This window comes from Pelodiscus sinensis, chromosome 18 (assembly GCF_052426305.1).
Source record: "Pelodiscus sinensis isolate ZL-2025 chromosome 18, ASM5242630v1, whole genome shotgun sequence".
In the NCBI taxonomy this organism is placed as follows: Eukaryota; Metazoa; Chordata; order Testudines; family Trionychidae; genus Pelodiscus; species Pelodiscus sinensis.
Genome location: NC_143069.1, coordinates 15,778,674 through 15,790,913, shown reverse-complemented (window position 1 = coordinate 15,790,913; position 12,240 = coordinate 15,778,674).

The window sequence follows — 12,240 nt, the reverse complement described above, 5'->3', positions numbered from 1 at the left end:
CCCACCCCTTCTTTCAAGCCTTCTCCCAGCACCTCCCCTTCTCCCCTCTAGCCCCCAAAGCCCTTCCCCTCTCCTCTCCTAGCATCATCCTGTCCCCCCCCCCCTCACTGACACCTCCCCTCCTGCCCTTTTCCTCATTGTCTCCACTTGGCCCCCTGGCATTTGTCTGTCTCCTACACCCTGTCCCTTAGTGCCTTCCCCTTTCATCTCCTGACCTGCCACAAACCCCCACCCCGCAGACTCAGGTTCCCAAAGTTCCGGCAGTCCCCATCACTTGGTGCCTGCGCTGGGTCTGACTCGTAGGGTTGCGAGGTAGACCCTCCCCCAAAAAACGGACACACTTGATCCTGGGCAGGGGGGAGGGAGGAAGAGGGACTGGCTGGGGGGGGGGGGCAGGAACTGGCTGGAAGGAAGAGGGGATGGGAAGCAGCTCTGGGGGGGAGGGGCCAGATCCTGTCCCTGGCCCCCCCTTCTCCCTCCCCGAGGCCAGTCATGCTGCCCCTGACCCCCTTCCTCCCTGAGGCCAGTCGCACTGCCCCCGATCCTGACCCCGGCCTCCCCTTCTCCCTCCCCGAGGCCAGCCCTGCTCCCCAGCTCAGTGCGGGCCCCTGCTCTCTCCTTAGCTCAGTCCCACTCTGCCGACCCTGGCTCCCTCCTGGCTCCCTGCTCTGCCAGTCAGGCTGAACTGGGACTTTAGCCTCTCCCTGTTGTTCCTGGGGACTGTCAGTCTCAGGATCTTGATCTCTCATTTCCCCTGCCTTTCACTGAGTTTCAGTAAGGAGCTAGCGGCAATAATGCCTCTACTTTTTCCCCCACTCCTGTGCGGAATACATTTTGTTATGTGCACCAAGGCATGCACGGATGTGCACTGTTACGTCACGTGGAGTTTCACAGCATGGGAAGAAATCAGTGGAAATACAGAGAGCTTGAGTAGTTGCAAGTGTCCATTTTATTGCATAGCACGGAGCTAGCTAGAAAAACCCCAAACCAGCTGGGCTGACCCCCAGTGACCTAACGCAGTTACTATAACAACAAGATCTATGTCTACACCCAGTACACCACATGCACCACCACTAGAAACACATGCTACCGGCTAGCAAACTGGGCAGCATTTGAATGTCTCCTGGCTGGCCGCCCAAGAGCTCAGCTTGCAGGGAACACTGGCTAACCGTCCCCTTCCACCTGGAGAAGGGAGAGACAGGAAAGCAGCAACAGAGCATCTGCCTGGGGGAAGCCCGAATCCCATGCAGGAGTGGAGCCCTGTTCCTTGTTCCAGGCCCTTGCTAGAGTCCCCTCCCGTAGCTGCAGCTATGGCCGGCAGTTTTAAAAGCGGACTTACGCTGGCCCTGCAACCCGAGCGACTCTGTCAGTGGGTGCTTATCACTCCATCACCTCGAGCTGTTTAACCAGCTTGTTTAACCGAGGAGGGAGGGAAAGGGAAACCTTTGGCCATTTGAGGGTTGCGTGCCAATGGAGGGAAAGGGGATGGATAAAAAGGGGCTGAGCACACGGTACTGCCTCTTTTTAAACCCAGGCCCAAAGATGTCCTGGAATTCTGGGCCACTGGCCTGAAGGAGATGGTCAAACTGCCTGGCAGCTGGACTTTTGGAGTCTTGTTATTCCTGGGCTCCTGGTAGCGATGGCTCCCATTCCAGGGGATTCCTGCCAGGTAGTTTACCTCAGACAGCAGCTTTTATTCCCCCGTGTCACTTCTCCCGGTATCTGAGACTTTGGTCATGGGGATCAAGCATTTAACATGATTCCAAGAGGAACCGGATGGTTCATCTAGCGAGCCAGGCTCACTGATATTTGAGTAGTTAATAAAAATCCCTAGTTGCTGTGTGTAGGTCTAAAAAGTGAAGGTTAGTATCATTAGTCTTATTTTACAGACAGGGAATAACCTCTCCAACCTGTGGGAGAGGCAGGAATAGAACCCAGGTTTCCTGATACCACAGTCAGGGCTTTGTTACCAGGCTACATCCTGTACTAGAAAGGATGGGCCTGAAGCATGGGCCTGGTGTAAGGCCTGAGGCCTGAACCAAAGTAAGCAAGAGTTAGCTGAAGAGAAACAGGCAGGTCGTGTCAAAAGCAGACGGTTGCCTGAAAGTCTTGGGACTTAACCCTAACTGTCTTGCCTGGAAAGGTTGAAACCATAGACAAAAGGTCCTAGAAAGTCTCCAGGAATGCTAGAGAAGCAGGAAGCGAGTTGACAGGAGGCCAGGAAAGAAAATGGAAACAGAATTTGGGGTTTTGAATTGGAAGCAGTGATGTGCCTGTTGTGTGATCATGCCTGGAAGATGTGAATTAAGCCAGGAACCTGGGCAAGCAGAATCCAGCGACTTTCTTGGCTAGGGAAAGACTAAATCTTGGAACAAGAGAGATGTGAGTAGAACAGGGAATTTTTAGTCAGACGCTACTAGGTTATTTTCTTTATTTTTTTAGTTTGTTGGACTTCTTTTTGCTAAGCACATGTAACTATCCCCCTTTACCCTAGAACTCTTCAAACTGAATCCCAGGGAAGCGATTTTCTGTGTTTTAATCTTTCTTTTTTCAGTTTCTTTGTAACACCTAGCAACCAAGTAGATACGCTGGAGGGCAGTAGATATGCTGGAGGGCAGGGATAGGGTCCAGAGCGACCTAGACAGATTAGAGGATTGGGCCAAAAGAAATCTGATGAGGTTCAACAAGGACAAGTGCAGAGTCCTGCACTTGGGATGGAAGAATCCCGAGCATAGTTCAGGCTGGGGACCGACTGGCTAAGTAGCAGTTCAGCAGAAAAGGACCTGGGGGTTACAGTGGATGAGAAGCTGGATATGAGTCAACAGTGTGACCTTGTAGCCAAGAAACCTAATGGCATATTAGGGTGCATTAGGAGGAGCATTGCCAGCAGATCCAGAGAAGTGATTATTCCCCTTCATTCGGCTCTGGTGAGGCCACATCTGGCGTATTGTGTCCAGTTCTGGGGCCCCCACTATAGAAAGGATGTGGACGCATTGGAGAGGGTCCAGCGGAGGGCGACCAAAATGATTAGGGGGCTGGAGCGCATGACCTATGAGGAGAGACTGAGGGATTTGGGTTTGTTTAGTCTGCAGAAGAGAAGAGCGAGGGGGGGTTTGATAGCAGCCTTCAACTTCCTGAAGGGAGGTTCCAAAGAGGATGGAGAGAGGCTGTTCACAGTAGTGACGGATGGCAGAACAAGGAGAATTGGTCTCAAGTTACAATGGGGAAGGTCTAGGTTGGATATTAGGAAAAACTATTTCACTAGGAGGGTAGGGAAACACTGAGATGGGTTCCCTAGGGAGGTGGTGGAATCTGCATCCCTAGAGGTTTTTAAGTCTTGGCTTGACAAAGCCCTGGATGGGTTGATTTAGTTGGGATAGGTCCTGCCTTGGGCAGGGGCTGGACTTGATGACTCCTGAGGTCTCTTCCAGCTCTATGGTTCTATGATTCTAAGTAATGTTTCACCAAGTGTATTTGTTTTGTTAATAGACGTCACATTTTTAAAACCATGATCTGATTCCTGCATCCTAGAGGGCGGAAGGTTCTGTATGCACGTGCCTAAGACAGCAAGCCATACTTCTAGGAGAAATTACAGGTTTTCAAGCTCTCTCTGGAGGGAGTGTCAAGGACAAGGAAGGTACCCCACAGGAGGGAATTCTGAAATGCGCCTGTCTGGTTCTCAAAGGGGTTTTGCATTTGGATGATGGCAGCAACACCAACACAAGCCTCCAGTGGCAGGGTATTTTAAAGTCTCTTGTGGGCCCCCACCTTCTGCACTTGGAGTGCCAGAGTGGGAAACAGCCTTGACATGACCCCTCTCCAATTTATCAACATCCATCTGGAATTCTGGTCACCAGAGCTGGGCACAGAACTCCAGCAGCAGAAGTTCAAGTGCCGAATAAAGAGGCTAAGTCGGTTCCCCACTCTGGCACTTGGAGTGCAGAAGGTGTGGGCCCAAAAGAGACCTTAAAATACCGTGTCTCTATGGGCTTCTGCTTCAAAACTCCCCAAGGTCACAGATTCCCTGAGCTTAGGAGGGTTGCTGCCTCTACCCAAGTGGAAAAAAACTTTTTCTTCTTGAACGCAGGAAGAAGTCACTTGGGAACGTATTCCAGAAGGGTACCCTAAACTCTTTTACACAAGAGCCAAAAGAAATCTGATGAGGTTCAACAAGGACAAGTGCGGAGTCCTGCACTTGGGACAGAAGAATCCCAAGCTTTGTTACAGGCCTGGGACCAACCAGCTAAGTAGTAGTTCTGCAGAAAAGGACCTGGGGGTTACAGTGGATGAGAAGCTGGATATGAGTCAACAGTGTGCCCTTGTAGCCAAGAAGGCTAATGGCATATTAGGGGGCATTAGGAGGAGCACTGCCAGCAGATCCAGAGATGTCATTATTCCCCTTTATTTAGCACTTGGAAAGAAAAAAAGAAAAATGAAAACAAACTGTAATTTCTGATAGCTGTCCTCTTAGTCTTAGGCAGGTATACACAGACCTCCTATTACTTTCCAGGATACAAAATCAGATCATAGCCTTAAAATAGGTGATTATATTAAGAAAACAAAAAGGTATTCATTTGTAAAGCTGACTTGGCTGCTAGGAGTTATAGCGCAACTGAGAAAAGAACAGATTAAAACACAGACAATTGCATCCCTGGGATTCAGTTTAAAGTTATAGTGGGGAGAGGAGGGGATATGGATTTAGCACAGAGGAGTTTAACCAAACAACAAAACAAAAAAATAACCTGATCGCATCTAAATAAACATTCTCTATCTACTCAAGTATCCACACTTCCAAGGTCCAGTCCAATTCTAGGCCCAGGTATTCTTTTTTTTAGGCATGATGTCCCTGCCCAGTTCAATTCATCCCCCCCCTCATCCCCTTCCGCAGCTCCAGGATTAAACTCACAAAGAAAAACAGCAGACAGATTCCCTTTTAATGCAGATCTGAACTCCCTGCCAACACTTTCTAGCTAGCTAGGTTTAACCCTTTAGTCACTGAATACTGGGATGTTCAGAAAAGAACAGTGGGCCTCCCATCCATCACAGAAGCGAGACAGCCTCTTTACTCCTGCTCAAGCGTTTCCTGTTTATACATCCCAGAATTACAATAGCTTTTTAAGCCCCAACGCCACAATGGGAGCTCATGTTCTGCTGATTACCCACCATGACCTCTACATCTCTTTTCCCCGCCCTGCAAGTCTGGCCCACAGAACCATGGGAAGTGGCATAGGCTAGCCTGGGCCAGGGCAAAGGAACACGTGGGCCTTTCTCTTCTCCATCTCTCCCTCTGCATTGCACAGCAGGGCGCAGGAGTGCCAGGGGGCTCTGTGGACGCTGTTTGGCTTAATGCCAGCCGAAAGTACTTACGGGCTCCTAGTGTTAAGAGCTGTGATGTGGTTGCCTCAGCAGCGTGGCTCAGTGCTTCTGTTCTTGGAGCTCTGGTGTTATCAGTGGTCAGTGCAGGTAACGCAGCCTGCTCCTGCTGCAGATCTCGCTGTTATGCACAAAGACCGACCACAGGCACTTGGCCATGTTTATAACTGTGTAGTCACAGATCTAGTGCCCTGGATTTGCGGTTACACGTGCACCAACTCATGAGTGCCCCAGGACGAGGAGCAATTCAGTCAGTAAGTCTCTGTTGTCCCTTCGGCCATGCAAAGGGGGTAAGGCCAGGCACCCCAATATTTATAGCCTAAAATAAACTTGTCTGGTTTCGGACATTTGTTTGCTCCCTCCCCTTGTACCTAGTACCTTGAACCGAAAAATATTAGCGGAGACACTGTTGAGCATCCACTGAGGATGCGCTCGGTGAGGCTAATCTTCGTGTTTTACCTCATCCCCGTTGCAGGGTTCCAGACCAAGGAGGATATCTACTGCCTCGCTTTAGCGAAGGCCCTGTACACTGTGCCCACGCCAGTGACTGCTGGGTTTTATGCACCATGGGGACATTGCAAAAACCTGCTCTTACACAAAATCAAGGGTGAGTACTGCCCCGGGGAACGTAAGACGGGGAAGGAACCTTGTGGGGATGGGGATTAGTGGATGACAACCATCTCCAAAGAGCCAGAGCCACCCGTACTCATTTGCCGATTATGCAATCGCATAGGGGACCTGAAAATTTGGAGCAGCACTGGGTTTTCATGTCCACTCCACCCACCTGCCTCTTCCTATCCATGGTCTGTGGCTCTGCTTCCTCCAGCAGCAGAAGTTCTAGAAGATCTAGTTAATTTACAAGTGACAAAGTCTGCTCGAGCTACTGGCAGAACATCGACAACATGGTAATGAAGCCATTTAACAGGCATTTGCCAACCTCTGCTAAATGTTTGCTGAATTTACTGTGAGAGTCGACAGGACCTTAGTTTAAAATGTGTTTGTTTATTAGTGTGTGGATGAGGATTATAAAATCACATCGCTAAAAATTCAACATCCATCTGGGCTGCTGTTGGGCAGATGGGCACCAGTTTAATAGTACGGCGTAGGATCCCATCAATCCTAAGGATGGCTTTGCCAAGAGCTACCCATTCTTGATTGCTTCCCAGAAGGGAGGGATTGTGAAGCTGGAAGACCCTTCAGGAGGAGAGATTTAAGGCACTGCCAGGTACCTAACATATCTTCCTCTTTTATCTCAGAGAACATGGAAAACGAATCGAAGAAGAAAGACCAGGAGGAATTTCAGCGGACGCAGAAGATGCAGCGTGACAACACTGGCCGGGATCTACTCAAGCTCCTGTTACTCATGATCTTCTACCGGCCGGTCCTGACGGAGCAGCAGAAGTGGAGAAGGAACGTGAAACACGTATTCATCCATTTCAGCGCCTGGGAGTACGCGGGCTGCGACCAGCTCTGGGCAGGCCTCATTACCACACTGTGCGACGGCATCGAAAGCCACTTTGGTCTCCTACCCATGAGCATTTACAGGACCATAGACAGGAAATGTAGCATCATCGAAAGACCAGGGGATCAGGAATGGGTTAGCAAGAAGTTCCTCTTCCTCCCGCTGTGGGTGGCTGTGATCCTTTTGATCATGGTAGCTATTGGGGTGGGTGGTCTCCTCCTAGTGTTTGGGATCCCCATCGGGGATGCCTCGGGAGACGCCATAGCTGTCGTGGAAGGCATTGGGGTGACGGCTGTCAGCGTCTCTGCAGCAGCTGCCATACGGCTCACTATCACAGTGGTACGAAACATTATCGTCACCCAGAAGAGCCAGCTGGAGAGACAGATGAACCAGACGGCTCTCAGCGCACAGCTGGGCTTCATGAGCTGCGTGAAAAGCGAAGTCAGGACAATCACTGGGTTCCTGCAGTACATGGAGATCTTCCAGCGGCGGAAGCTGCGGGTGGTGCTGGAGATCACCCACTTGGATACATGCAGCCCTGACAAGGTGGTGGGCGTCCTTGATGCCATGAACATTCTCCTCTCAGACGATGACGCCCCTTTCATCTCCATCCTGGCTGTTGACTCCAGCATCATTGTCGACTGCGTGGAAAGCTCCAAGTATATGAGAGGTATGGCCAACAACGGCTACGAGTTCTTAAACCGCATCGTCACCCTGCCCTTCTCTGTCCCTCGGATGGACTGCGACACCAAGCGGAGGCTGATCAGGAATATCATCGCGCGCAAGGAGCAGCTAGAGGCAGAGGTCGGCTTCTGGCAGGATGGCAAGATGGAAGCCAGCTCTGACTTCCTCAACATCTCTCGCTACCATTTGGCCAACCACGATGCCCAGAATCCAGTTGCAGAGGACAGCCAGATACCTCTCATGGTTGGAACCCCAGCGCTGGGAACCGGCAGCTGCGGGAAAGGTATCCGAGCCAAAGACCTCATTCAAGATGCTTTCGACTACCTCCTGGATGACGCCTTGAAGGAAATCATGACAGACAACGTGGTGCAGATGCGGCGCATCGTGAACACCGTCACCATCACCATCAGGCTGCTGGCGAGTAACATCCCCAAGGATGAAGTGTGTCCGAAGAAGGTGGTGGAATGGGTGCTCCTTGCCAACCAGTGGCCGTGCCGTCTGAGCTGGCTCTTGCAGTGCATGGAGGATGAGGAGCAGAGGAGTCGAATGGGCAGCTGCCATGGAAGCCCGCTCCGCCCCGACATGTCTCTGTGGGAGGTCTACGAGAAGTACATGGAAGAGCTGGACATGCTGAAAGGCCAGATGGAAAAGCTGCTGGAACTGGACCAGGATCCCGAGCTGTTCCACACTTTCCTGTGCGGCAGGTTTCGGGTGGAGGAGGCCCTCTTCTACCTCCCCTTCACGGTCAATTTGGACCCATCCCTGAAAAGACAGATGGAGCTGCAACGTGGCAGCCACAGACTGAAACGGACAAAGAAATTCGACAAGCTCAGCACCTGCACTCTGCTGGGTATGACGGTGGAGGATGTCTGCCGAGAGGTGGGTCACCCTTGGGTTTCCTTCCTTCGAGCAGGGCCAGCTGTCGATAGAATGTCCATGCCTCTTCATCGCAAGAAGAATGTCATTCATGTGACAGCAGCTGCCCACAGATGACGGCTACAGGCAGAGCCATCTTTGCAAATCGTGGGGCCCTGAATAATTGAGGGCCCTTCTGCAGGATTGCCTGGGCCTTTTCCCCTCATGCAGCTTCTGCTGGAGGTCTGGTCGTTCCTTCTACCTCCCTACCCAAAGCAGGGCTCAGGAACTAGAGCAGAGTTGCAGATCCTCTCTGTTTGCTAGCTTGCTGCTGCTGCTGATTTGAACCCCGTAGCAGATTTGAACCTAGGCCCTCTAGGAGTGTGTCTAAACTACATGGCTCCATCGACGGAGCCATGTAGATGAGGCTGATTGGCAGAGGGAAATGAAGCTGCGATTTAAATAATCGTGGCTTCATTTAAATTTAAATGGCTGCCGCGCTCTGCCGACCAGCTGATGATCAGCTGTTTGTCGGCAGATCGGGGCAGTCTGGACGCTTCCCCGTCGACGTGAAAGCCCTTTGTCGACCTCCCCGGTAAACCTCATCCCACGAGGCATCAGGGGGAGGTCGACAAAGGGCTTTCATGTCGACGGGAGCGTCCACACTGCCCCGATCTGCCGACAAACAGCTGATCATCAGCTGGTCGGCAGAGCGCGGCAGCCATTTAAATTTAAATGAAGCCGCGATTATTTAAATCGCGGCTTCATTTCCCTCTGCCGATCAGCCTCATCTACATGGCTCCATTGATGGAGCCATGTAGTTTAGACACACCCCTAGAGGCCTCGACAGCTGGAGCCATGAAGGCAGCTGGCTCCCAGCTTAGGATGTAGAGCTCCCTTGTTCTTATCTCTGGCTGTAAGAGGTCCAATTGCCACACGAAGGGACAGTGAACCACACACACTAGGTGTGTGGATTACACTGCCAGCTGAGAGGAGCACGTGGGGGAGGGCGAAGGGAAAAGCCCTGCAGCAGACAGGACAGAGCGTCCCCAGAGACGAACCGGCAGAGGCATATCCTCAGACATACAAGAACACATGGCTGCTGCATTGGGGAACTCAAAAATTTGGTGCCCAAATTTTCCGGTGCCCTATGCAGCTACATATTTCCCATGGGCCTAGGGACAGCCCTGACTACGGGCCCCAGAGCTGGGAGAAAACTGTCCCACATAACTGGTGCATAACTGGAGGGAGAGGAGCGAGAACTAGTGGGGGTAGGATGTTGAGGGGAACAGGCGGTGTGGGATGGGGGCTTTCGGGGAAGGCACAGTGTGGGTTTGAGGCCTCAGGAGTAGGGGGGCACATGAGGGGGAATGGGCAGAGTGAGGATGAGGGGGAAAGGGTGATGGCCACAGTCCGGGCTCTGCTAGTTCCCCCACTTTCTGCTGCTCCTGACTCTTGGTTTGCACAAAACATTTCTTCTTGGAACAACTCGGTTCCTTGCAGCTCTTTCCTCCAACCTCGAAGCCATTGGCTGGCTCTCCCCGGGTTCATCCTTTACGCTCTGAAGTGACTTTGGTCGGTTTTAAGACTGGGAGACCCGTAGCTGTCTGTTATGCACTCCAGAGAGAAGCGAGGCAAAAACATAAATACTCTTGCTGGAGGCCTGCAGCGTAATACCCCTTATCCAGAATAACACACAAGAACCCTGAGGCTATGTCTACACTGCTAGCTTTTGCCTGCAGAGAGCATGCTAATGAGTGCCAAGAAGTTGCTAACGAGTGCTTCATTAGCATACTCTCTGCCTGCAAAGGCCTGCAGTGTAGATATAGCCTTAGGTCGAGAGGCCCAACTCCACCCCCGTCAGGCTGACTGCATGCTTCCCTCCAGCCTACAAGCAGGGTCAGGAAACCTTCCCTCTTCATTTCAACACACCCCTCCAGTGGTCCCTGCATTGCTAGCTTTTGCCTGCAGAGAGCATGCTATTTCCCCTGCCGTGCCAACTTGCTCAGCGGTGCCCGTAGCAGAATCCAAGCACACGGCAGTGGGGTGTGCCGGGTACCATACCTGGCCCCACAGCCGGCCGGCCCGCCTTGTTTGCTAGAATCTGAGCAAGCCCAGACAGGTTCCTCTCGGGAGCTATAGCGGACCCTTCCTAAAAACGTGTTTGGCGACCTGTTCAGTAGATGCACGGCACTAACGGGTGCTCCCACTTCTCTTCCAGATGGACACAATCGGCTTGAAGGAGGAAAACGTCCCGCTGTACAAACAGAGGCTCAGGGACCATAATCTCAACGGGCGCGCGCTGGTCTACAGTGACAACACTGAAATCAAAGAGGCCCTGCACATGAGTCTTGGCGAATGGACCCTCTTTAGCATCCATTTCCTTGGAGTGTTTCCCCCGGCGAATTTGGCCTCTTCTGTGGTGTCCCCCGTCCCGTTCCACGTCAGGCCAGAGGCTCTGAAGAACATGGTTGCCTTAAGAGAGACTGTGGCGAGAGGGAGCAAGCTCTCTCTGAACAGCTCCAGGGAAGATCTTTGGGAAAAGAGATAACTCTGACTCCTGAACACAGAGGTGAAAGTGCCCTGGTGCGCAGCTCCAGCAAGAACTGCAAAGACCTGGGCTGCAACAGGACAGTACCTGTGAGAAACTGTAAAGTTACTTTCACGGCCGCCTGTACAAAACCAGAAGCAAGATCGGGGCTTTCGCCCACAGTGTACCTCCCTGCGTCTCCAGTGACATCGCACGGCTGAATCATAGAATCCTAGAGTTGGAAAAGACCTCAGGAGTCATCAAGTCCAGCCCCCTGCCCAAGGCAGGACCAATCCCAACTCAATCATCCCAGCCAGGGCTTTGTCAAACCGAGACATAAAAACCTCTAGGGATGGAGATTCCACCACCTCCCTAGGGAACCCAGCCCAGCGCTTCCCCACCCTCCTAGGGAAATAGTTTTTCTTAATATCCAACCTAGACCTCCCCCGCTGTAACCTGAGACCACTGTTCCGTGTTCTGCCATCCCTCACTACTGAGAACAGCCTCTCTCCATCCTCTTTGGAACCTCCCTTCAGGAAGTTGAAGGCTGCTATCAAATCCCCCCTCACTCTTTGCTTCTGCAGGCTAAACAAACCCAAATCCCCCAGTTTCTCCTCATAGGTCATGTGCTCCAGACCCCGAATCATTTTGGTCAAGCTCCCCTGGACCCCCTCCAATGCGTCCCCATCCTTCCTGTAGTTGGTGGCCCAGAACTGGACACAATACTCCAGATGTGGCCTCACCAGAGCCGAATAAAGGGGAATAATCACTTCTTTGGATCTGCAGGCAATGCTCCTCCTAATGCCCCCTAATATGCCATTAGCCTTCTTGGCTACAAGGCCACCCTTTTGACTCATCTCCGGCTTCTCATCCACTGGAATACCCAGGTCCTTTTCTGCTGAACTGCTGCTTAGCCAGTCGGTCCCCAGCCTGTAACAATGCTTGAAGCAATCAGATGACAAGAGAAGAATTAAGGATCCGGGGGGGAAGGAGGGGGGGACTGTACTGGGTCTGAGGGATTTGGGGCACATTCATGTCAATGGGGCTGGTGACAGACGTTGTCGGGCCCTGGGTAATGTATGGGAGGGGGTCGGCTCAAGACCCCCTCAAAGGGGCAAGGCTCTAGACCCCCTCAAAGGGGCAAAGCTAAAGGTAGGAGGGGCAAGGCGAGGGCCAATCAGGCCTTAGCGCCACCCACCTTGCACCAGACAGAGCTCTAGGATTGATTTCATTTGCCCGGGTCTCTGGCAGTGGCGGCTGCCATAATAGTCGATACAGTGACCCAGAGGCCTGGACCCTTTTAAATCATCAGCTCCCGAGACAACTGCCCCCTTTG